The sequence below is a fragment of the Phalacrocorax aristotelis genome, chromosome 5, assembly GCF_949628215.1.
Source record: "Phalacrocorax aristotelis chromosome 5, bGulAri2.1, whole genome shotgun sequence".
In the NCBI taxonomy this organism is placed as follows: Eukaryota; Metazoa; Chordata; class Aves; order Suliformes; family Phalacrocoracidae; genus Phalacrocorax; species Phalacrocorax aristotelis.
This window is the reverse complement of record NC_134280.1, coordinates 32,255,609-32,279,476: the sequence shown is the minus strand read 5'-3', so window position 1 is coordinate 32,279,476 and position 23,868 is coordinate 32,255,609.

Sequence of the window (23,868 nt, the reverse complement as noted above, 5' to 3'; positions counted from 1 at the left end):
GTTGGTAACCGGTGGGCTTGGCTTGCAGCAGCAGAAGTTTGCACAGACCTCAGCGAGGCTGGGGGCACAGTGGCTGTGACGATTGATCCCATCCCTGACCCATGGATTAATGTGGCCTGTGGGGTGGCTGTGGGAGAAACCCTCAGGGGATGGGAGAGTTCATGGCCACGGCCCCGGGACCTAGAGGCATTCCCACCAGCGGGAGCCCTCCTGGAGCTGGCGAGGTTCACGGTGGATGGGGCTGCAGCACTGACGGTGCTGGACGCAAGCAGCTTGTTGCTGTGACCAGGGGATAGGAGTGCTGTTCAATGTGGTTTCTGGCTGCAGGTGTTGATCAGTTTTGAGTGACATCTCATTAAATCACCTCATTTGATTCTGGCATGCAAAAATCACAAAATTGCTCTGCTTCAGTGATATAATGTGCCGCCAAGAGCATTGTAGATATTTCTGCTTGCTATAATATATCAGGTGTTATTTTTTGTAAGACAAAACTGATGATCTTCTTTGACCCAAAGGTATTAGTCCTCAAAGTCAATCTGACTGAATGCCTGTAGGTCATCCTCGGTCTCTGAAGTGAATTTAATCAAGAGTTTAGAATATGGAAAGAGATTGAATATGCCAGGTGAAGCATTAATTTCTGATGGCAGCTGAAAATGCAGCTAAATAAGATACATGGTGGAGATGAGAAGTAGACAAAGACCAGTATTAATCTGGCTTGTCTGGAAGCACATGTGGGGCAAATGGAGAATTACAGATGAAGTATTTGTATGTTTCCTCAGATAGAGTCTGGTGGACCACCTATACATAGCACAACTACAAATGAGATAAAATTATGATTCAGGCAGCAGGAGCTGCTATGATTATTTATGGGGCTGATGGACGGAGAAGGGTACTGGCAGCAAAGTGCTGCTGGAGTTTTGCAGCGTTGCAGCTGCAGCGTTAGCGTGCCATGCACAGAGGAGAGAGCGAGCGGCACTTCTGCTCACTCCTACACAAAGCAATTAGGCCAGAGTATCAGTTGCTGCTGCATTTCCTAGTTGTGTTCTCCCAAAGCGAAAAATGAAGAAATAGGGTGTGCTGGGGAGGCAGAAACAAAGTATTAAAGACTGATATCAGCACATACTGATACTGATATTGGCAAGTCCGTTGCTTGCTGGTGTTGATGTACTGTCCTTCCTGCCTTTGCCTTTGGGATTCATGGGCCCAGACTCAGCCATGCTCTGCTGGTTTGCAGCAGCCTTCCCGTGCAAGGTGTTTCCAAAGCGAGGGCAGCACAGCTGCAGCTGAGCTGTCACTGGCTCCCCCTCAGCACCAGAGGAAATCTGGTTTGCTCCTTTCGTTTTCATTCCTCAGTGGTATCTATGTTTTATGGAGTCCAAGCAGTGAGAAGGAAATTATTTGTGCAGTGATTTTGTGTGGGACCAGTGGGCACCCAACCTAGGGTGGCAGGGAGCCTTCTCTGGGATATGTGGGGTTTCACTGGGCTGGCAGCAGCTCACTGTGGGGCTGCTCGCTCAGCGACCATCTGGTGAAGCCAGTTTTAGGAGGCTCAGACCAACCACAGCATGAGTGGACTCAGCTCCCACCAAAGCCAAGCTGTAATTTCACCTGTTACGTTGTGACTACCTTTCACCCGTACCTTCTCTCTAAGTAGCCAGGCACCCACACAAACCAGCCCATTGCTTCCTGCTGAGGCCTGTCCCAGCCTCCTGGTGCTCACCGCCTTGCCAAGGCAAGCAGTACATTGTCTGGCCTCTGGAGTGGGAGGGTGGCAACACCATTTCAGGACTGGCATTGGACGGTGGTTTGGAAACAGTTATTCTGAGGTACTGGGTGCATTGACCAAGAATACAGTCTAGAAATATACAGCAGCGGGCACACGGATCATGTGGTAGTGTAGCGCCTGGTCAGACCAGCCAAAACATTTTGGAAGTGATCGAGTGCCAAGCTGAAGAATTGTCATCAGAGTAAATCCAAAACACCAACTCCATGAGATTGGTTTGGGTTTGCAAACAGCGTTTGAGGTTGGCTAGGACTCACTGCAAGGCATGTGTCCCTGACAGCAAGTGGAAGCTGGTCCCATGTTTCTGGAAAGCCTGCTGTGGTATTTGGGGTCTGAGCAGAGGGCAGGATGCGAGCGAGTGACTGCCTGCAATCCAGCAGGCTGGGGGGGCATCAGCAAACCCAGGTGTATCTGTGGGTCAGAAGCTATGAAAACTTCCAGCATTGTCATGTTCTGCCTCTCTCCAGTGTTTTGGACCTGTGCCATGTCAACTGTTTTTCCAAGGAAAGCTTTTCCCTGGGCTGAGGCTGTCTGCAGAGGTCAGACCCTGGGGCAGCGTGGCAGGGCTGAGCAGGGAGAGCTCTCTAGGAGCAGCCTTTGTGTCTCATCTGCGCTGCTCCATCTGCCAGCCGGTGTGCTGGGATGGAGGTGTTACCCTGAGCTATTGGTCAGTGAGCTGGGCACTACCTGTTGGCACAGTTGACCTCTTTGAGATACAGAAAACCACACGTAGACTTCCATCTAAATTGTTTGCCATTTGGTACTTATATTTCTTGTCATGGCTTGCTTGGCCCCTGCTACTAGGGCCTTTGAAAATACTGTGACTTTTATTTCAGTGGTGCTCTTCCATCATGGAATGTGTTAGAAGAGCTACAATGAGTGCAGAGAATTAGTGTCATTGAATGGTACTACCAAGTGCAATGCTTCTGCTCATGCCAGGGTGTGTTGGTTCCATAAAAGAGGAGAATATTTTTGTTGTTGTTATGGATTCTAACTTGATATTTCCTAGCAAGGTGATTGCAATAACCCTGCAGCTGTGATTCAGTTGGAATAATCTCTCCCAGGCCTTAAGGATATGTGTTATGTGAAAACTGACACTGTGGTCTGCCACACTCTGTGCATAGAATCTGTTGCCAGGGGATTTTTTTTTTTTTAATGCTTAAAGGTCATAATTAACATCAAATGAACATGAATGTCCATAGGAAAAAAATATTTCTACCAGGCAGCAAATTAAGGACAGATGAAAGTCTCCAATGTGGAGTCTGACGACAGCGTTAATGAAGACAGAATGGCACCAGTTTTGATTTCTCCCATTACTTATATAAATTGGATGTGAAAATTAACTAAATAGTATTTAGTAATGATGTGCATGGGAAAGAGCCTTAGGCCTGGTGAGGAATTTTTATTGGGTAGCCTTAAATACTGGGGCCTTTGGATTCCAGCTATCCAGAGGGAAAAAACAGCTTGTGTGTTCTTAGTACCCAAGGCAGCAGGTAGTAGCGAGACCTGCCTTTTTCTAGAAGGCAAGCAGGACACAGATGGTGCCCTGAGCCATGTCCTGGAGAGTAAAAGTGCTGCGAGAGGCTCGGCACTGCAAGAGGCTCAATGCATCCCTGCACAGTACCCTTCAACCACTGGGAGCTCCCCAGAAGGGGGCCAAGGGGCTCCCACTTGCAGAAGCTGCACAATTAGCAGCATCTCAGCTTGATGAGGAGATCAGGGTGGACTCCTGGGGACAGCAGCGCCAGTCACTGCCTGTAGGAGCTCCTCTGTATGCGGGGCTGACACCTATCTTGTGCAAGGCAGATTTTCCTGGGCAGTTAAACTCTCTATCGAAAGTGTTGAAATAGGTGTTTTTAGGCAGCAATTTGTCCCACCTGTATTAGCTGTGCACTTTAGGAGAGGATTTAGTTTTATCCTAACAGTGCCTGCTCCGTGCTGTTTTCTGCAAGTATTTGTAGTTGAAACCCTTGGAGAGAAACCAAGCCAAAAGATAGCTGCTGTGTCAAAAGACAGCAGCTGTTACAGCTTGTCACACAGTGTGCACTTGTACAAGGCCAAGTAATGTCTATCCTTGGTCATTTTTTGTGTTCATTGACCAAGAAAATTCAAGATGATGGGGGGTTGTGGGGATTCAGGTTTTCCTGTAAAGACATAGGGGCAGATGCTGCAGGTGTTTGCTCAGAAATGTTTTCTGAAACTAAATAGTACTAAAGGATGAGGAGGCAGAGAGGCTTTCAGCTCCGCAGACCTTGTGCTCACTGCTTCAGACGTTGGGGTCTGAGGTGGACCATGGCACCACCATGGGGTGACCAGCCAGGAGAATCCCCCATTCCAAGGAGAGCAGCATTCCTGGCAGGAGCAAAGTCACAGGGAAGAAAATTGAGACCTGCCAGGAATGTAACGTGCCACATTTTGTTTTGTACGGTACTAATGTTGCAACCCGGCTCGAGGGGAACATGATTAATCTTCAAGAGACTGAAGCAGGCACAAGGACAGTGCCATGAAATTTGGAAGGTCAGCATTGGGGATCCTAGAGTGTTTCTGCTGCTCCTGCATAACAGGTTTTGCCCCCCTCAGTGGGGTAAATTAACCTTTTCCCTGGGACTGGCTGTGCTTTTATAGCACATCATGAATCCTCCGTCTCCTTCTGCACTGAAAACAGTTGCAGCTTCTCCTGGGAAAGGCAAATTGATTGTAGGGAGTCCAAAGAATGAAGGCTGAGCAGGTGGCTTTCTAGATTATACACTTTTCTTGGCAAGAGCTGCTTCTCTGAGCAATGTGCCTGCCTGCAAGAGAGAAACACAGAGAGCACTGTAATTCCCTGGGATGGGAGCGGTGACGGCAGCTGGAGAACGAAGGCTCTGCAGAGTAAAGCTGAAAGAATGAATCTGTTTAACTGCACATCCCATTAAAATGGGCGGCTGGACAGAAAATTGCCTCTTAACAGCATCCAGAATGGCTGAGATGTCAGATGGGGATTTAGTGCCATTGCCCGTGTGGTTATGTCTGCCAGAGAGGCTTAGTGCAAAGCACAGCCGTGCCTCTGCCTCCTACCATGGCGGAGGGTCAGCCCTTGTGCATGGGCAGAGCGGGGCAGTGGGGCTGGCACATGTCCTGCTCAGCGCTGCAGGACAGTGCGTGGACACAGGAGGGCTGCAAGGGTGCAGGGTGCCGGGGAGGAGCGTGTGCAGCCTCTGGTTTCATGCAATAATATAGCAAGTTAATGTCTTCCTCTTGGAGAAGGCATCTCAGTCCTGAGAGGTCCCTGCTGAGTGGTTGGTTGGTGCCAGATGGCAGGGAAATAGGCCATGAAATCATAATTTTTTGTAATGCCCATTCAAGGAGCGGAGAGGTTTCTCCTCTTTTCCTGGAATGAGTCCCGTGGGACTTCTGTACTCCTGGGACTGGGACTGTCATTTTTTTAACACCACTGCACCCTGCAATATTTCTGCTTCCCGTGTCCATCAGGCAAGGTGGTGTGACTTCACTGGACACATGAGGGACATGGAGACAGAAAGCACAGGGGATTAGCTAACGGGGACCTGAGGTCTGTGGCAGAGTAGGGAACCAAACTTCTCCCTGGGAATCCATCACAGCCTTGCCTTCCCCATGCAGGCCAGAACACCCTGTCCTCCATGAACCACTAAGTCCAAGAAAACCTTTTAACTGGGGAGTCAAGCTTTTCTTTAAAACAGATGAGAGAGATATGATGAGGGTTAAAGGTAATTAATGACATTAGTCTGTCTTTTGAATGTAGGTTGTTCTGTAAATGATTGAACAGAAATTTTGGAAAGCAGAGTTTAAGCAGGCATGAGATTAGTCAAGATTAGTAAGGATTTCTGCCTGGTAGCCTAAATCGAATGTCTTTTCAGTTAGTAATCCTTCTTTCAGGTCAATGAGTCTTCTTGTAAGAAGGAAAAAAATATGGGTTATTCAAGAGAGTTCAGGGGTTTCACTTGTCATGTGAAGGGGATATAGAGCTGTTTCTAGCACCTGAACTGCTTGCATCGTTTAAGGGAGCCTGCACTGTCCTCTTGGAGGAAGCCACAAAGCCATCTTCTCTTGTGCTATGCTGATGCTCATAATGGAGAGCTGCCCGAAATGCTTCAGTTACAGAATTTTACTGGTCCCTTCATATAATGGTATCTGAGCCCACCATTTAGGACAAGAGATCCTGGGTACTTTTTTACCCCAGAGGTTTTTCTGCCTGGAAACCCTGGTCTACATAGCATGAGCATGGGCTGCAATTCAACAAAATCTGTTGGGGCCAAGCAACCCCATTTGCTTCAGTGAAGCTACCTGTGTACCACTGCTGATGGTGAGAGTTTTGCGCTGAATGGGAACACTGAAAACCCAAAGCTTCCTGCAATCAAAGCACTTTCCCTCTCCCAGCACTGGTAGGACAACCCTATGAAGGCCTCTGCATTGGCAATGGCGTGCTGTGAGCTGTGCTACACCAGCTGCATTTGCACCTTGATGCAGGCTGACAGGTCTCTGTGCTGTGCCCACTGCAAGACGTACAGCACAGTCCTTGCTGTGAGGCTGCATCTCACCATCCCTTCTGGTTCTGTTTATCCACCTTCTTCCAGCTTATGGTTTGCAGTGGGTTTTGAGCAAACAAACCTTTTTTTTGGCCATGTTGGTGCAGGCTTGTCCTTCTCAGCTGTTGATTTTGGCCATAATGAGCAGAGGCCTCCTCAGGGAGCCTCATGCTGCTTCTTGCTGCTGTGCTGCAGTCCTCTACCTTTTCTCTGACTCTGCTGGTGAAAGGTTCCCACTGAGCTGCATGCTCCTGGCAGTGCCCAGGACATCAGCAAATGCTGAGCAAAGTGGTCATGGGAGGGTTTCCAATGGGCATATCAGGTCTCTTCAGAGGGCTTCTCCACCTCCACTTGCGCTTGGCTTGAAGAGCCAAAGACACTTTAAGTCTCTTCTGTATTATCATTAACTTCAGGCACTGCAGTGTACCTGGGCACTGGGTTAAAAATCCTTTAAAGTGCTGTACAAAGGGGAAAACAGAGCCTTTTCTGTAATGACTTCAGGTGCTGCAGCAGAACAACAGAATGGTTTAGAAAATAACTGCCTTGAAGCCCCTGCTTTGCCAGTCTGTCCTTCTATGTGAGTTTGTGCTTGAACTGCTCCTTGGGCTGTGCAGCATGAGCACAGGATGGGGAAGCTGTGCCTGTCATTGCAGGCAGGGCCAGTGCACCTGAAGAAGTGATGAAGGCTTTTCCGCTAATTCTTGGGGCACCTCTGAGTGCGTGTGCATGGAAGACCAATTAGGAGCTGCCACAGCTGCATTTAACCATTGTCATGCTGAGGCTGAGAATGTGTCTGTGTGATAAATGTGTGAGGTCCCACATGTGATCCTGTGGTGGTACTGCAGAGCGGCCTTTGTGATCACGTTCCTCTTCCCAGGGGGAGGAGGTGAGCCAAAGCATGATGCCATGTGGACACTCACTTCATGGAGAAGAGGCTTGTTTCAGTGTAGATAAAATGGTCCCCAGCTGACTTTCCTTGACTGAGACAAGTGTCCTTTCCACAGAGCATACATATCATTTTATCACATAGGCATTTACTGGGGCCATTTCTCTGTTCATCCTGCAGGCTTATCTGCATGATCAAATTCTCCTTTTTCCAAGAGCTGAGCTAATGCTGCAGGTGCTCCTGCCCTGCAGCAGCTGTGAGGCAAAGCCTTTGTATAAACCTCAAGGCGAGAGATTTTTTTTTTATTAACATGTCAGATATCATGTTTGTGAAGGGCTTCAGTGTGAACACGAGCAACTACTGTGACTCAGCTTGTATGTTGTAACTTGGTTATCTGTTTGTACCCCAAGAAAAAACCTGAATTCAGTTTCCCAGTGGTTGAATGGTGTTAAACATACACGGACAGCTAAAATGGCCTAGATTTGAAAATTAATTAATATCAACCAATTAAACCTAAAGTAGTTACAAATGTGAGTACCCCCAACAGTGTATGATGCAGTTTAACAAATTTGCCTTAAATTCAGACCTTTACTTAATGGAGACTAAATTTCTTGTTTGACAAGTGCTGAGCTGGAGAACTACCCATGGATATGGGGCAGCTCCCAGCAGGTTAATATATGGGCTGCTGCTCAGCTATCGAAAACTGGTGGCAAGGCGAGAGAACAGGGCAGCTAGCCAAAAAGCTCTGAGGTAAAGAAACCCCAGTGCGTGAGGCCATGTTTTGTCATTGCAGTCCCTCATGCTTTAGCCAAGCCATATGGCAGTAGTTCCTTTCACAGCTATCCCTGGGGCAGAGGTGATGCCAATCTCCTGCTTGTAAATTATCTGGTACATTGATAAATTGGAGGGCAATATGAGCTGCAGCAGATTATTGCACAGTTACTCCCCAGCAGTTAATGTGATACCATGCTTTCATCCCTCTTGTCTTGCCAAAAGGAAGAGAGAGGAGTGCAGAGGTGCTGGCTGGCAGCCAGGGTGCTCTCAGTGTTCACCACCCACCATCCTCTGTGCTCCTGTCCTCTGGGAGCAGAGAAGCCCCTGCCCAAGCCTGGTCATCATTGAAGGGCAACACCTCTCCCTTACAGAAGGGCAACTACTGAGGAGGTAGTAGCAGCAAGGACACAGCCTGGGGACATGAGCCACCCCATGGTTGTGCCAAGAGATGTGACTACCTTGGCCCCTCCATCTCCTCTGGCACCAAGGTGATGGCAGTATCTCCCATGCCTATGTCAGGTGAACCTGGCTGCTTCCCACTGCCTCTGGGGAAAAGCTTTTCCTGCCTTCATCTTGGAGGGAGGTTGGGGGTAATATAGATGCACCTCAGCCTGGGAAGCCTTGCTCTAGGTTTCTTGGGAAGCATGTCATTCAGCCTGGATATTCTAGGTTTCATGCGTTGTTTGGCCTGGAGTAAGTCTCTGACCCGCTGCTGAGCTGGCAGCCCGTCCTCTGTTTGCATGAGCAGCTGAGAGATTTTCTGTGCTAAGTGAATGCCCTCATGGCTTGGAAGGGGCTGTGCTGTTAATTCCTCTGCTTGGCAAGGCTTCTGCACTCGTGCTTTCTGAATCACAGAGTTCAGTGACGCAAACCACTCTGTCGCTGTAACTGAAACTCAGGCAAGCTAGAGAGCCCATACCACATACACAGGTAAAGTTTTAGAATAAGTTCTTTCAATTATCGATGTAAAGAGAAGTCCCTAGGAATCATCTTCCATTCTTTCTCTTAAATCATTAGGGCATATGAATGACTGCTGATGAACAGAGGGAGGATGAGTGGAGACAGGAGGTTCCTGGAGGCCTGGAGCAAGCACCGTATGTTTCCATTTTGAGGGGAATAACTTCTTGTGCTGTGACTGTGCGGGAAGCAAAGAGTAGATTTTTCACCTTGACTTTCAGATTGTACAGAATGAAGCCTTCCTGGATGAGGGAAAGCTGAACAAATGTGGCTACTTTGAAACAAAACTGCCTTTTCATTGTACTCTGATGCAAACACAAAACAAGTTGTACAGCTTTGGCATGATCCTCGGCCTGCTGTTTTTCAATCTTTATTTTACATTGTTTCAGATGGATTTCAATGAATATAATTTATTCACCGCCTATTTGGCATCTTTATCTGAGCTTAATATTCATTTGTGGCTTGAGCAAAGTGAATATTTCAGACATAAAATTATGTATGTACCACAGCACTGCTGGCATCTCAGGCTTAAAGACCTTTGTGCTGTTAATGGAGACTCACGCATTTTTTTGGTGTCTCCTAGAAAATGATGGGGAACTTTTGCTGGCCTGCCAGAGAGTGATGCCTGGCTGCAGCAGACTGCATGCTATGGGATACGGATAGGGAGGCTGCCAGAGCTGTCCCCGTGCTGGGAGCTCAAGAGCCTCCTCCTTGGATGCCAACCCTGAGTCCTTTGCTTTCCCCCTCCAGCAGCAGTGGGCTGTGCTGCTCCTCTCCCACCTCTGTTTTTCCCTTTGTTGTGGGTTTCTGCCTGGTAAGCATTTTGTTGGCCATGCTTTCTGAGTTTTATTCTCCCCTCTCCCTTTCTTCCCTTCTCCCCCAGTGAGCATGGTGCAGTTCCCTGGCAGTTGCCATAGAGATAACACAGCCTTATCTCTACCTCTGCTTTTCTCTCCCTCTGTGAAAGATGCTCCTAACCCCTCTGTAAGTCAGCTGGCTGAGCCAGCTGCATCATCCCACGTGTGCCAGCCTGCCCCGCTCCCTGCTGCATGAGCAGGCTGTCCTGCAGACTGACAAGCTGCGTACTCCTGTCCTGGAGTGGGCGGCTGAGCCATTGCATTGTACTTCAGGCTCCCAGTAAATTGTACTGATCTGTGCGTAGTAGTGGAGGACACTGAATTTACAAGTAGCCCCATGGCACGACTGGATCTGATGATACCGTGGGCCCTTCCCAGCTCTGTGCCCCTAAATCCCAACCCACCTTCTGTCTTCAAGCTGCCAGGGAAGCCTAGTCCTCCTCAGGTGCAATGGCCAGAGCAGTGGGAGTGCCAGTGCCTCTGAACACCGGGGTGCTGTGAACCCCTGCTCGCCTAGGTGGGATGTGCAGGAGAGTGGCAGATCGATAGAGGAGGGGTAAGGGACTTCACCATCATTGGTCCTTTCATTTCCCTCCCTTTGTGTCCTGGCTGTGACTTTAGGTTGCTGCAATCTGTAGCTGACTCAGTACCGGTGCTGGAAGATTCAGTGCTGCTGACTGGTTGGGAGATGAGAGGTAACTGGTTTTTCTCCCAATCTAATCTCACACCCCAGGGGGAAGAGATCATGTGGAAACTAAGCAAAGCTGAGAGTTACTGTCCTCTGCTGACCTCATGAATATGATTATCTAAAAGGATGACTTTTACTTGGCAGCTTTGTACATGTTGTTCCAGAGCTATTATCTTGTACGTTGATTCAAAATGATCAATATACCTTCAAGAAGCTTGTCCTAAATCCTTCTGACAAATTATTAACACAAGTCATCTGAGCAGTCGGACTATTGAGAAAACTTAGACTTTTTACTGTTCAAAAGCTTGGCTGCTGGGAATGCAGTATGCAAAATATTAATTTTGCTTTATACTTTTCTAAGGAGAATTTCTGACAGAAGAGAAGCTTCATTCTTTTGAAGTGCAGTAGAAATAGCAACACGACCACTCCAAACTCAGAGACTACATTTGATCAGATGCAAACAGAGGTAGTTGAAGAGCCTGTATTTTCCTCCCATGTTCGCAGACATTTAGAGGAAATGTTGTGTCTATATGGCAAAAATGAACGGAACAGCAGAGAACTCTGAAAAGTTCAGAAAAGGGAGTGTATTTGAACAGAGTTTCTCAAGCACTGCAGGATAAAACCTGTCCTGCTTCCACCTACATTGGAATAAAGGAGGGAGGTTATGAACTAAGTGATCCTCCTAATGTGCAGTACCCGTCAATTGTTGGATGTTACAGAAAATGTCTTTGTAACCTTTGGTAGGGCACAGGGGATTTGAATAGAGGAGGAATCACAGGGAGATGACTTTGCCTTCCCTGCAGAGACTCAGATGGAAGAGGCGCTTTGAGAGGGTAAATTAGATGCAAGACAAAGACCTTCTGATTGCAGCTGGTTTCAGTGGGCTTATTTTAATGGGAAAACTCTGAGCTGAGGGCAAGCTCTGCTGATTACTTGGAGTTGTGTATTGCAATAAAGGAGTGGTAGGGGTTTTATTTTCAATACTTCTGAGATTCCCTGTTCCCTACTGACACCACTACTAAAATGTTAAAGTGTCTGAAGGGATGGAGAACAGCCCACTGGTAGCATTTGCTTTCCTGCTGAGTGGCCACTAGCTGGGCAATTTTACCAGTCAGAACCCAAAGAAAATTTTGCTGTAACTGTGTAAAATCCACCTGTGTCATTCAAGAGAGCAAGAATTGCCTGTACAGAAGGTGCTGACTTGGACCTCTGAAGCCTAAAGCTGAGTTTGAGACATCCCGAGTTGTTTTGGGAAAGTACCTGATCCTTGTACCCTGCTTTAAACTGTGACTGATACTTCCCTAGTGAGGCTGGCCTGTTTCTGTCGCAAGCCATTCCTGGCAGTGACAATACAGTATGTTTGAGTCCTGCCACCACAGGATCTTGATCTTGCCTGGAGATTTTTTGCTCCAGCTGAAGGATAGCTATAAAAATCAAAATGCAGAGTGTGGAAAGTACAAAACTAGCTAATATAAAAACAGCTTCCGTTGTCAGGTTACTCTCCAGTACGCTGGATTGTGGGCTAAGGTTATTCAGCCATGTGCCAACAGACAATACCTCTGGGTTTCAGGCTGTTACTGCCTTTGAGGATTGCTGCTTGTTCTGTGGTGGGTAGATGAGTGTTTTAGGCCTCAAAGCTGTGCCAGCAGCACTTCTGAGCCACTGGCATTATAACTATGAAATAGTAAAAAAAGTCACTACTTTCACCTCATGCTGAGTCGAGAAAATAGACCAAACAGATAGTAGCTCTGGGATAACCAGATCTGGATGTTTCCCCCTAGAACTGGAGCCTTGCACGTGTTTACGATCGCAACAGCTGTACACGTGCTCATCCCCTGCAGTGCGGCCAACCTGTTATCCAGCGGAAGCAGCCGTCGACTCGACCAGCCTGTCTGGCACCCGGTGCACTGGCTGCTGTAGGGGAGGGAGTGACAGGTTTAATACTGTTATGGCTCTGCTGAATGATGTTGCTGATGTTGAAATAAAACTGCAGTGGCTGAAGCCAGCGGCTTTTCTGGCTGGGTGAAGGATGTTCCAGCTGTACCGATCACTGTGAAGTTTCCAGAAATATATCTGCATTTCTTCTCCCAGAGTATTCTGAAAAATGCTGCAGGGCAGCAGCAAGGGACACAGGTGGCCAGCGGCTCCAACACAGCCCTGCTCCTAAGGGGAAAACTAGTCTAAACACATAAAAATCTGTCTGTGTGCATCTGTGTCTGAAGCAGACACTGAATTTTTCACTTCTTTCTCATGCCACTGAGCCAGAGGGGCTGCCTGCTTGCCTAGCTCCCCATGAGCACTAGGCGAGCCTCCAGGGCAGCCTGAGTGCCAGCTTGTTGAGGGCTCGTTTTGGGAAACTTGTGATGATCTTGCCTTTGCAGGTTGCCCAGTTGTTCATGCCTGTGGTGTCTTCATTGCCCCCATCTGGTGGTGCTTACAGATATGGCCCAGCACAGCTGTCTGTGATACCATTACCCTGGCTGGATGAGTATGCAGAGTGTCTGCTTCTTCCAGAGACAGTTCAGAAGACAAACAAGATGAATATGTCCCATATTAACACAACCTCAGTCACCTAGTGTAGAAAGGAAGATGATGGTGGCTTGATGGAAATCACCTGAGTGAAGCCAAAGGTGTTTTTAAATTTCTACTTCTTGGCAAGATATTCTTTGCAAAAAAAAAAAAAAAAAAAGGTTGCCTTTTGAGCATAAACTCTGCCCTGCTTTAGGGTTGAAGAATCCTGGAGGGTTTTTTGTTTGTTTGTTTTTCTTCTTGCACTGGTTTCCTGGCCATTCCTGCTTGAAAGCTCTACTGGACAATGTCTAAATCCTTTTATCTTGCCTGCCAAATAAAGCAGATCATCACAAGCAAAGGATGTCACATATCACATTTTGCAGACAAACCGGAAAAGAACTTGGATGCTTCACTTCCTCTGAATTTGCTGCCAGATCTCATGGGCTGTCGTTTTCAAGCTATATGGCAAAAGTCTGCTTTGCAGTAGCTCCACAGAAGCCTTACTGAACTATCTTTAATAGAGAATGGGCTATACTCTGAGCAGCAACCAGGGTTGTGCTGCCCTTGCACGCTAAGGTTTTGGTGGTTCTGTTTTGTGAAGGGTCCCACAAAGTTCAGAGCATTGTCTGGTGAGTAGAAATGTTTGTGTGACCAGGTGTGTGAGGTTCAGCACTGATGTTAAATGCATGTGTTTGTACACAGTGTTTTACACCCCAAGAAATGGTGTATTCAAATGCTGATTGTAACAATAATCTGTCTTCTGCAACAAAATTGTTGAACAAGGCATCTTGTGGACCTAATTACTTACAATTTTCTTTCTTTTGAGACCACTGAGTCAGAAACAAGGTTTTCCTGGTCACTCTGTGTACCTGGCTGCTGGATGTCCATCATGTGAGTACAGATTTTAGTGCTGTTTCAGGAACTCTGCTCAGTGCTTGTTTCCCAGGAGAAAGCCAAAGCAAGGTGTCGGTGACCTTGAGATGTGACTTGGCCTTGAAACCTCTGTGATAACCCAGTTTCTACTGGAATATTGTGATAAGGTACCTGGAAATGAACCTGCTTTAATTACAATGACCCGTAAAATCTTCATGTTTGTTATTAGGCATTGCCATGCTGTTGGTTAGGTCATCACAGTGTCTATCTAAGCCTGCTGTCTGAGGCAGGCTTGCTCACTGTCTTCCTAGAGCAAAGGAGCGCTTGTCCTGAGGTCTAGACCTCTGTGGAGGCCTGAGTGTATTTGACTTCAGCCAGGTTTGCTTTTTTCTGTGGCTGGGCAGAGATGTGGCCTGGGCAGCCACATCTGTTAGCAAGTGTCTTCAGCTCAGCTCTTGCTAAATGGAGTGTGCCCTTGTGGCCACGGTAGAGCTGGGCTACTAGCCATTGGTGTGGGCAGAAAACAGGCATGCTCTAAGGTTTGGTGAGCTCAGATATGCTCTTGAGGCTGCTGTTCATCCCAGAGCGTATGCAAGGCATCACTCCAGATTTGCAAGGGCATGTTGCACCTGCCTCCCCACTCAGTGTGGAGCTGAGGAGTTTGAGTTTTGAAGCCACTGGAATTTTAGTATGAGGCTGATTCTTCAGAGGCCACATCTTTTCTTAGTTCTATCTCAAAAGCTTTGTGCAAATTCTCTAGGTAAAATTTCCTGAGGAAAGTCTAGCCACAAATCAGCAGAGGTGGTGAAAGGGAGTGGGTAGGAAAGAAACTTGCTCCCCACCAAACAGTCTATTTTAATTATATGTTGTGAAATTAAGGGGGCTGTAAGTATGCCAGCCAAGTATTCTCAGAAGAATAGAACTATCTGCATGTTTTATCTTCAATAAGATTGGGAGGTTTTTTTCACCTTTCTACAGGGAATTAAGCCGCTGCTTCATGAGGCGGATCTGCGGCAGTATGTGCTGGTGTCCCAAATTCTCATTAGAGGGGGAGGAGTTATGTAACTGGCAGGGGGAGATCAAAATTCCCACTATGCTGGGCTCACTCAGTAAAAAATGTATCAGGGGAATAGATGTGCCAAAGCAGGCTTAAATAAATAGGGCAGAGGGAATAGACCCGAATGACATATGGAAAGGTTACGGGGAAAAAGACAGTAGTTTTAGTTGTGATTTAAGAGTTTAAAGGGGCAATGGCAGGTTAGGGGTAAAACCAGTTTTCATCTGTATGTTACAAGCAGCTGATTATTTTCATTGAAGTTTTTTCTTTTACTTTTGTTTTTCAATCCAGTCTTAGCTGTCTTGTGTGAAATCTGTCAGTCTGTGCAGGATCAGAGCCCGTTCCCACTGAAACCAGTGTAAAGGCTTCCTTAAGCTTGTCAGCTTTCCAGGGTCTTGTCAAGTTTGCAAATTTTGTATCAAGCAGATACACTTTTACAGCAACTAATTCTAAATCATTGAAGTTATTTCTTGGGAAAGATAAGATTTGTTAAGAAAAGAACCCCCCTAAAAATTTCCTAAGAGATAGCACTCTGATGACCACTAGCTTCCTTAATGCCAAACATAAAGGGAGGAATAATGTGGCATTTGATTTCCTTAGTGCTAAGAAACTATCTAAGAACAACAAATATTGTCCCTGTTTGGTTTGAAATGGAGCCATGCACATGTTGGCGCTCCCGTGTAGTCTTCACAGTTCTACAGTGTTTTCCCACCATGCTTGCAGCCTTTGTACAGGCAATGTGTGTGTGCACACAAACGCGCGCACGTGTGTATATACATATTTGGAGTAGAGCTTCCCATAAGGGCTCACACTGCTCACCTTCTCCCCACTCCCTCCAATCCTGCTGTAAATATAGATGGGCTGTAGCTCCTTTCTAAGAAAATATGTTTGGTTTTACCGGGCTTTTAAAAGCTTCTTCTGTTAAGTCTGGAAAACAAACGAGGAAAACTATAACCTTGTCTTATATTATTGTTCACATATTATTGCTTATTCAAGTGCACTCTACTTTCTTGCTTTCTCAGAACTTGGTGTAACAGAGCTACATTTTTATTGCTCAGATCCCTCTCTCTTTCTCAAGCCTTATAAACCCTAGCTATACAGCAGCCGTATAGTGCTTTCACAGAGCTAGGGCACACCCAGAGAGGAGGTCTGATGGGCAAATGTTGTTGGTATAAAGCCAGACTAACTTGAAGGAATTCCAAGTTAAACAGAGACCCTTCAACAAATTTCCATTGGGCTCTGAAGAGGTTAGAGCAGGATGTGTGAAGGGCAAAATCATCTCTCAGCACTCACTAGGAGCAGAAGGTCTGTAAACCCTGGAGGATCATTGACATTTCTTGCACTTTGCCTCCTGTTTCTGATCTGAAAATCATCAAGGCCCCAGTCTCTTTAGAGCCTCATCACTGCAAAAGGCACTCTTCCCTACAGCCTCAGCTGGCTTTGGAATGGAAAGATCCACTGGAAATGCCCCTGGTGCACCTCAGTGGTGATATGTTTTTACACACTGATCCCAATTTCTTGATGTCCCCTGCAAAAATGAGAAAACGCCCACCTTCATTAAACGTATATGTTTTCAGAGACACAGAAAGAGATGCCAAAGGATGGGAGGAGACGGGAAAGAAAATGTTGCTCACTTTTCCATTTGGGATTAGGACGGCTGAGTCTCACTGAGCTCTTCTGAGTCCTGCCTCTCTACTTGGTAATGAAAAACAGGGCCGGAAACGATAGCTTAGCTATAGCAGCACTGTAGCTGGGAACTGCTCATTACAAACAGCCTGTGCCAATATGGTGTTGTGGAAAAACTCTTCAGTACCTTTACTACCTTTCAAGCGCTCCTTATTTTCCTTACCCCCTCTCTGCACGCTCTTGCAGTCTGCTGCTAGGAGGCCTTGTGTGTCCTGCTTTGTGTTTGGCCTCCTACTCCTACTCTTGGCCCTTGGCTCTTCCATCAGCTGTTTTCAAACAACCTTTCGTGCCAACCCAATAAACACTAGACATGTAATTTTAGAGAAGGAATGATCCCAGGTGCTTTTCTGACTTGAACTTGAACTTATATTTTTCATAAACAGAAGTTTTGTTTTTATTCTTCCAAAAGTGATATAACACTTGGAAAAGCAGCCATGTCTGGGCCTCGCTTACCTGCTGTTTCTCATCTCCGTGAAGAGAATTATAATGAAATTACATAACAAGGTCTTTAATCACAATCTGAAGGTTAGTGCCAAGGGTTTATGCTCTGCATTTCCCTCAAAGCTTAGCAGCAATACTTGGTTCCTGTGCATGTCACAATTACTGTGCTATGCCAGCTATTGCCAAGTTATTATTGGCTTCATCATAAAGAATCACATGGTTGGATATAAAGCTGAGCTGTGATATGGCAATGCATCACTGTGGAGTTGTGGAGGGGAAGCCTTAATAGAAAGCTCTATTCAATGATGTAAATACTCTCAAAATTTGTTTTAGGAGACATCCTTGTTTTCTTTTTATCAGTCTCAGAGGAGACACCTTGTAAGGAATTTGCACAGGAACTGGTTCTCAGCCCAATAAATATTTGCATGCTCCCAAGTAAAAGGAAACTGGCATTTGGTGTGGGGTTGCATGCTGGAGGGACAGAGCCATGCGGTGTGCTGGGCTGCTGGTGTGAGAACAGGAGGACTCAGCTCTGCTAGGCATTCAGTTCAGCTGGGCAAGACAGCCCTGTTGGCAAGTGGGTGCTGGTGTGGCAGAGCTACCTGTGCTGTGTGGCATGCGGTTTAGTGAGTCACCAGCTGGGCCAAGCTGATGAAGTCCATTTTATTATGATATGGACACTTAAGTCTGTGACCAGCTGAACATATTCAACTCCTGGTAGTAAATGTAAGTGTAAACACCCTGCACAAATGGCCAATTACTTCCTTATGTTTTTCCTGGACATTTCTTACCAGAAAAGAAAACTAGAGACTATTCACTTTGCCTTTCTCAAAGGAATTTGGTCCTGTGCATCTCTGATCTGCTCATTTGGAAACGTGATGTTCAAGGACATAAGTTGTCTCTAGGTAGGTCTGTATATGCCACTTCTGTGCACATTTTAAAATCAAGAAGCGGGAACACTAGCTTTTTCTCCTTACACCCAATGCACAACAATAGATTGAGAGACAGATACACAGAGTCCAGTCCTTCATCTCTGTCTCTCTAACATAAATAGTGCAAGGTTTTCTGTGAAACAAAAGAGTTGAATCACTAAAACTGTGTTACTCCTGTTCTTTAGCTCTGCCTACCTCATCATAAATTAAAAAAGGATTAAAGCTTCTGGTACAGGTTCATCCTGGGCCTGGCCTGCCATTTCATTGTAAGTTTGGCTGGTGGAAGACGAGGGGAAAGAGGGTTGTAGCTCAAATAAACCCAACGACGATTAGGCAAGTGGTGTTGCTGACCAGTATTACTCATCATATTGGCTAATACTGCTTGGCTATGCCTGCAGGATGTGATGGAGGTGTCTAGACTAGCTCTGAGGAGAGCGCCTCAAGCATCAGAAGCTGTAGCAGAAGGCCAATCATACCAAGTGACTGCTGTCCTTTGGACACCTTAGGTAGTTCATTGGGAACTAGTGTGACCCTCTGCGTAACATTGCCCTGTCTCTGTAGGAACGCATTTATTTCTGCCTGCCCATTTGTCTCCATCCACCTGTTCTCTCTTATTTTACACTGAAATTGCAATGCTTTCAAGCAGGAATGGTCTTTAGTTCTGCTTATGCCTAAGTAAACGCAAAGGGATCCTAGGCCCAAGGATGCTACTGCAATAGCCATAAATGTTCTTACTGGAAGCTACAGTTAAACCAAAGGTTTTAAACATGTTTATTGAGGTGTGATTGTCTTGCCAAAATCCATGGTACCTTTCACATACTCCACTGGCTTTGCTTCTAGGATCAATATGAGCACAAGTCCTAACCTGCTACTACATCGTTTGAAACCAGCCAGCAGAGACTTTCTTGTGTGGACTCCAAGAAAGTGCATTGCTCACTGTCTTGAAATGTGAAGCCACGATGGGAAGGTACAATGCAAGAATTGTTTTGGTACTGTGCATGATTCTGGTAATGAATTCCGGGGTTTTGCCTCACTTAACCATGGGCTAAAGTGTAGTTCATCCCCATCAGAACTGGGTAAACCTTGTTGGTAGTTTCTTTGTTGTTCCCACTAAGTAGCAACATGCAATGGTGGCATAACACTATGAAGTTTTAACCCCTTTGTACAGCAGTTTTTACTCCTTATCAGTAAAAAGTTTGAGCCACTGCCAAGCAGAACATACCACTTTCATGTTCTGTGAAGGGAAAAGATTTCAGCAGCTGTGAAAAGCATACTCACTTTGTATTTCATATGCAAAATGAAATAGCGATAACTATTGTGGTAATCGACGCAAGTGATAATGTGGAGGAATGGGTTACAAACAACAGAAATGTATTAATAAATTGCTTTTTTGATAGTTATGGCAACATCCATTGGATCCAGTAATTGCTGAACAGCTGACTTCTACCTGTACCCAAGTTAACAAGACTTTCTGTAACAACTAACTCCCAACAGTGTGGAGAACATGATCTGAAGCTTGCTGTCACGGGCTATTCATTGGACACCTTCAAGAGTCATCTGGACAGGGTGCTGGGCCATCTTGTTTAGACTCTGCTGTTCCCAGAAAGGTTGGACTAGATGATCCCTGAGGTCCCTTCCAACCTGTGATTCTGTGAGTCTGTGTTGTTCGTTCTTGTCAGACAAAAGCATGAGGCTGAGATCTGACAAGAGTGATGATTTCATCCTTTGGCTACTAAAGCTGAATCTTCCAATTTTGGGAAAAAAAAAAGATACTATTTTATCACTGTGTGGGATGTAATTGGTACTTTTTTTGCCTCCTGTCTGAACTCATGCGCCTAAGGATTATATTCATGTTGTTGGCTCCTTTTTCTCAGCTGAACTTACAGCGTCTGTGCTGAGCCTTTATGGCTTGATCCAAAGTCAGCACAAAGATATAAAATCTTTTTAGAAAACTTTTTCTTTATTTTAATGTCTGTAGTGTCTTTCAACAGAGAATTTGCAATGATTTAGTAGCATTCTTATAACGAGCATGATCTAATTATCTTTACATAGAGATGTAATAAAAAGAAAAGACAAAATTGCATAGTCAGGAAAAATATAACAGAGGCTTTCAAGAACACAAGAAGGATGGGAAACTTCTGTTTCTTCCCCATTATATCAGCTGGTTTAATAAGAAGCATAACTTCTCTAAAACCTCTGTCTTGGATATGATCATTGCAACTTTACAGAACAAGACACATGTTCCAGTAGGATTTCTTGGAACATCCCTTCTTGTATTTTGTTCCAGAACTAGAATTTCCCAATCTTTTGTTTATATGCTGTATCCCTGGGAAGGAAGAAGGCCAACCTTCATTTACAAACAAATCATTGATAAAGTGTCTGAGCAAGGGTTTAAAAAAAAAAAAAAGAAAAAGGCACAGTGCACATTTTCATGACTAGTCAGACAACAAATCCAAGAGTCTCTATTTCCAGGTATGCATCATTCTAGTGTCACTCTACTGTCACTCCAAAAGATCAGTTGTGTTTGTAGATGTACACAAATGTCAGGGAGCGGCAGACCCTCTTACAATATACAGCCCCTCTAACCTCTTTGTTCTCAGTCCCTGTCAGCGAGGATCAGTGCGGTATAACAAGCCCTTTCGTTACCTTCACTTTTTTCTTCCATTTCAGGGTTCTCTTTTTAAGCCTTCTTTGGTTTTGCTGTAATGCGAGGCTAATTCTATTATAAGTCAAAATGTTGACAGGCGTATGCTTTCTCTGTAGGTTTAGAGTTTGTGGGTGAATAGCATGTCTCTGTGCCACATTTAGCTTTGCATTTTGCTGGAACAGACTGTTCCAACACGTCAATTTTTTTCTCCTAGGACTCACCTTTCTGCCCATATGAAATGCAAGCTGCTTGCTATTTCATATCTTGCTCCTGTATAATGAACTAATTCTTTTCTTGTGCTGTCTTCCTTCTACTGTGACATCTTCTCTACATTGCAATGATCCTTCAAGCAGGAAATGGCTCTCTTCTAAGCCAAGTGCTGTGCTTGATTGCTGCTGTGTATTTAGGGTAACTATGGTGCTCTAGTGGCCTGGGGTATCTGGAGGAGATCATGGAAGGAGAGATGGTCATGGTTCCCAGGGGAGTTGAAAGACATTGGATCTATGTCCTAGGTTTTGATGCCAAACTGTGGAAGGAGATTCTAGGCATTTCCTAATGCCTCTGTTTTCTTGTAAGCGGGAGCTGCAGTTGCCATGGATATGTGTTATGATCTTAAATGGAAGGGGAAGTGGATGAGAAGGCATGTGCACTTAGACAGCAGTCATTTCAGACTGTTGTAGCCAGTTAGACCCAAACTCAGCAATGTGAACTCCAGACTTGTCTACTAAATGGACAGAAAGAAGCTGGACAAACAGCAAAGAAGGAGTGTCAGAGTATAAATTATGAGTGCCAGCCAGCAGTGAACGCAGCTCAAGAATTGGGAGTCATTGGATCTGCTGCTCAGCAGCAACATGCAAAGCTACTTCCATAACAGTTCTGTGCTGGGAGCAGACCCCAGTCAAATACCTTGAAACACACTCAGTGTGTGCTGCTACTGAAACAGAGAGCACAGGTGCATAAAATGAAACAGCATGTCTGAATTTCCTCTCCTATTTATAACTCTACTCAGAGGGACAGGACATTTTTCCTGGAAGAGGACTCTCTTAAAACTATTGGGCAGAATAAGAAAAGTGCATGTGCACTTTCCAAACCATCTCCAGGTTCAAGTCCTGATGTGGGAAATAGATTTGGACTAAAAAAATCCAGGAATTTAATTTTTGGCTGGCAAAAGGCAGCCAGCTGAGGGGCAACATAGGTAGTTAGGGCTCTTGAAGAAGTGCCTTCAGTCTTGATTGAGAGGAGGTTTGTGTAGCTGGCTAGACCATCAGAGGTGTATACGTTACTACAGTTTTCCCAGCAGCACTACACTTCTCAGTGCTTAGTGCTCTTTTGTAACTGTGTTTATAGTTAATGTTCTTAGAATAAAAAATGATATTTGATGAGTTAGAGCTGTACATCTTTAGATATGTTTTCAGGCATTGTTCAAGTGCTTGAGTAAATAGTCATGATTCTTTTCTCAACAGGTGTAGTGATGTGCTAAGAGTTTTCCTGTTTTCTCCACAGAATGTATTCACATTTCTTTGTCTAATTTTTTATCCAAGTACCTGCCTTCCCTATTCTCTTTGTGCTCTGAATTGGGAACACATCTCTGCAGGAAACATGGGTTTATTAAGAGGAAGTTATTGGTATAGGTGTTTCAGGAGAATTAGATTCACATTCATGTTCTTAAAAATGAGAGGTTAAGGCTTTGGGTTTTTTATCTTCCCAAGCATTCAATGAAGCATTTACTTCTCACATTTTTGCTTCTATGAAGAGCAAAATCTCCATAGAATGTGCAGACTTTTTTTTCTTTCATGGTGTTTGATGCCCTGTGAGAAATTCCAGCTTTGCTAAAATCAGTGATGGGCTCCTAGTCTTCAGTGACAGTGGGGTTTACCCCTGCTGTGTTGCAATTTTTAGATGTTAGCTTGATAAACAGGTTGTGTAATTCAGAGTTGCCCGAGCCCTTGCTACCACTTCAGGCTTCAGGTTTATATGGCTGTCTTCTCTGCAGGTGTTTTTTCTAGAGAAATACAACTTCATGTCATGACAATTGTGCCTTTTCCATCTCTGGACTCCTGTGGATGAGCAGTGAAGTCTGGCAGGAACATCCCATGGCAGCTGGTAGGCTCTTTTTAATAGACTGACTCCAGCTTCCTGGTACAGCCTTTAAAGTTGGGGGCACTTGGTCCAGAAAGCCCACCCTCAGTGGCTTGCTGAAATCTGGTTTTTTTTAGTAAGTGGGTACCATTTCATCTCTGAGACACCCCAAGTGCCCATGATGGCTCCTTGCTTTGGAAGGTGTTGACTGTGAGCCCTGGCCATTGGTTTCAGATGAGCCTGGCAGATTTCTCTGTCTTAATTTGGAACAGTGCCTCCTTTGGCACCAAGCATTACAAAAGACAAATTTCTATTAGGGAAACAAGCTGTCCCTGGTACATTCTCTTGCAATGGTGCTCATGCTGATCTTTCTTCTCCTCTTCCATTACCATGGATATTTGGCAGACCCATGAAACCTCTGGGCACTCACTCAACAGCTATCCTGGAACACTATTTCTTTTAGCATTGTGGTGCTTTGGGAAGGACCAAAGCACCCAGGGATCCTATAGACACCATGTGTTCCTGTCCTTCTCCATTTCCCCAGTGTCCTTCCATGATCCCCTCTCTCCCCTCTGTCCCAGTCCTTCCTGCATCCTGCCTACTGCTCCTTCTTGACATGCTCTAGCCACTGCTGCAGCATCACCTGGGTGCCCAACCCCACCACGTCACGTCCCTGTACATGTCTTAACTATACAAAGGTGATGTTGAGGCTGGGCTCATCCCACAGCAGTGAGTGCAGCCACAGCTGGGTTAGCACCTCCAGCATCACCACCATGTCCTAGAGGCAAGGACCCTAGTGTCCAGGAAGGCTGAGGACCTGGGCAAATGGGGTACTGCTGACCCATGGAGACTCCCAGAACTGAGGCATTTGGGGATGCCAAAGACCCCATCATCTCGGGGACCCACCAGCCCACATAGACCCAAGCGTCTAAGAGACCAACTGACCTGAGGGGACCCCAGGGACCCAGTCATCTGGGGCACCCACCCCACCCCTGGGAACTCAATAGTACAGTTAATTTTTAACAGTGCGTCTCTTTATAGGAAAACTTGAAATTGCAAAGAAAAAAGGGATCTTAGTAAATATTGAATTAGTTAATGGTTGTGTATGCCACGTACGGTATATAATTAAATTGACTCACAGCATTCAGTAACA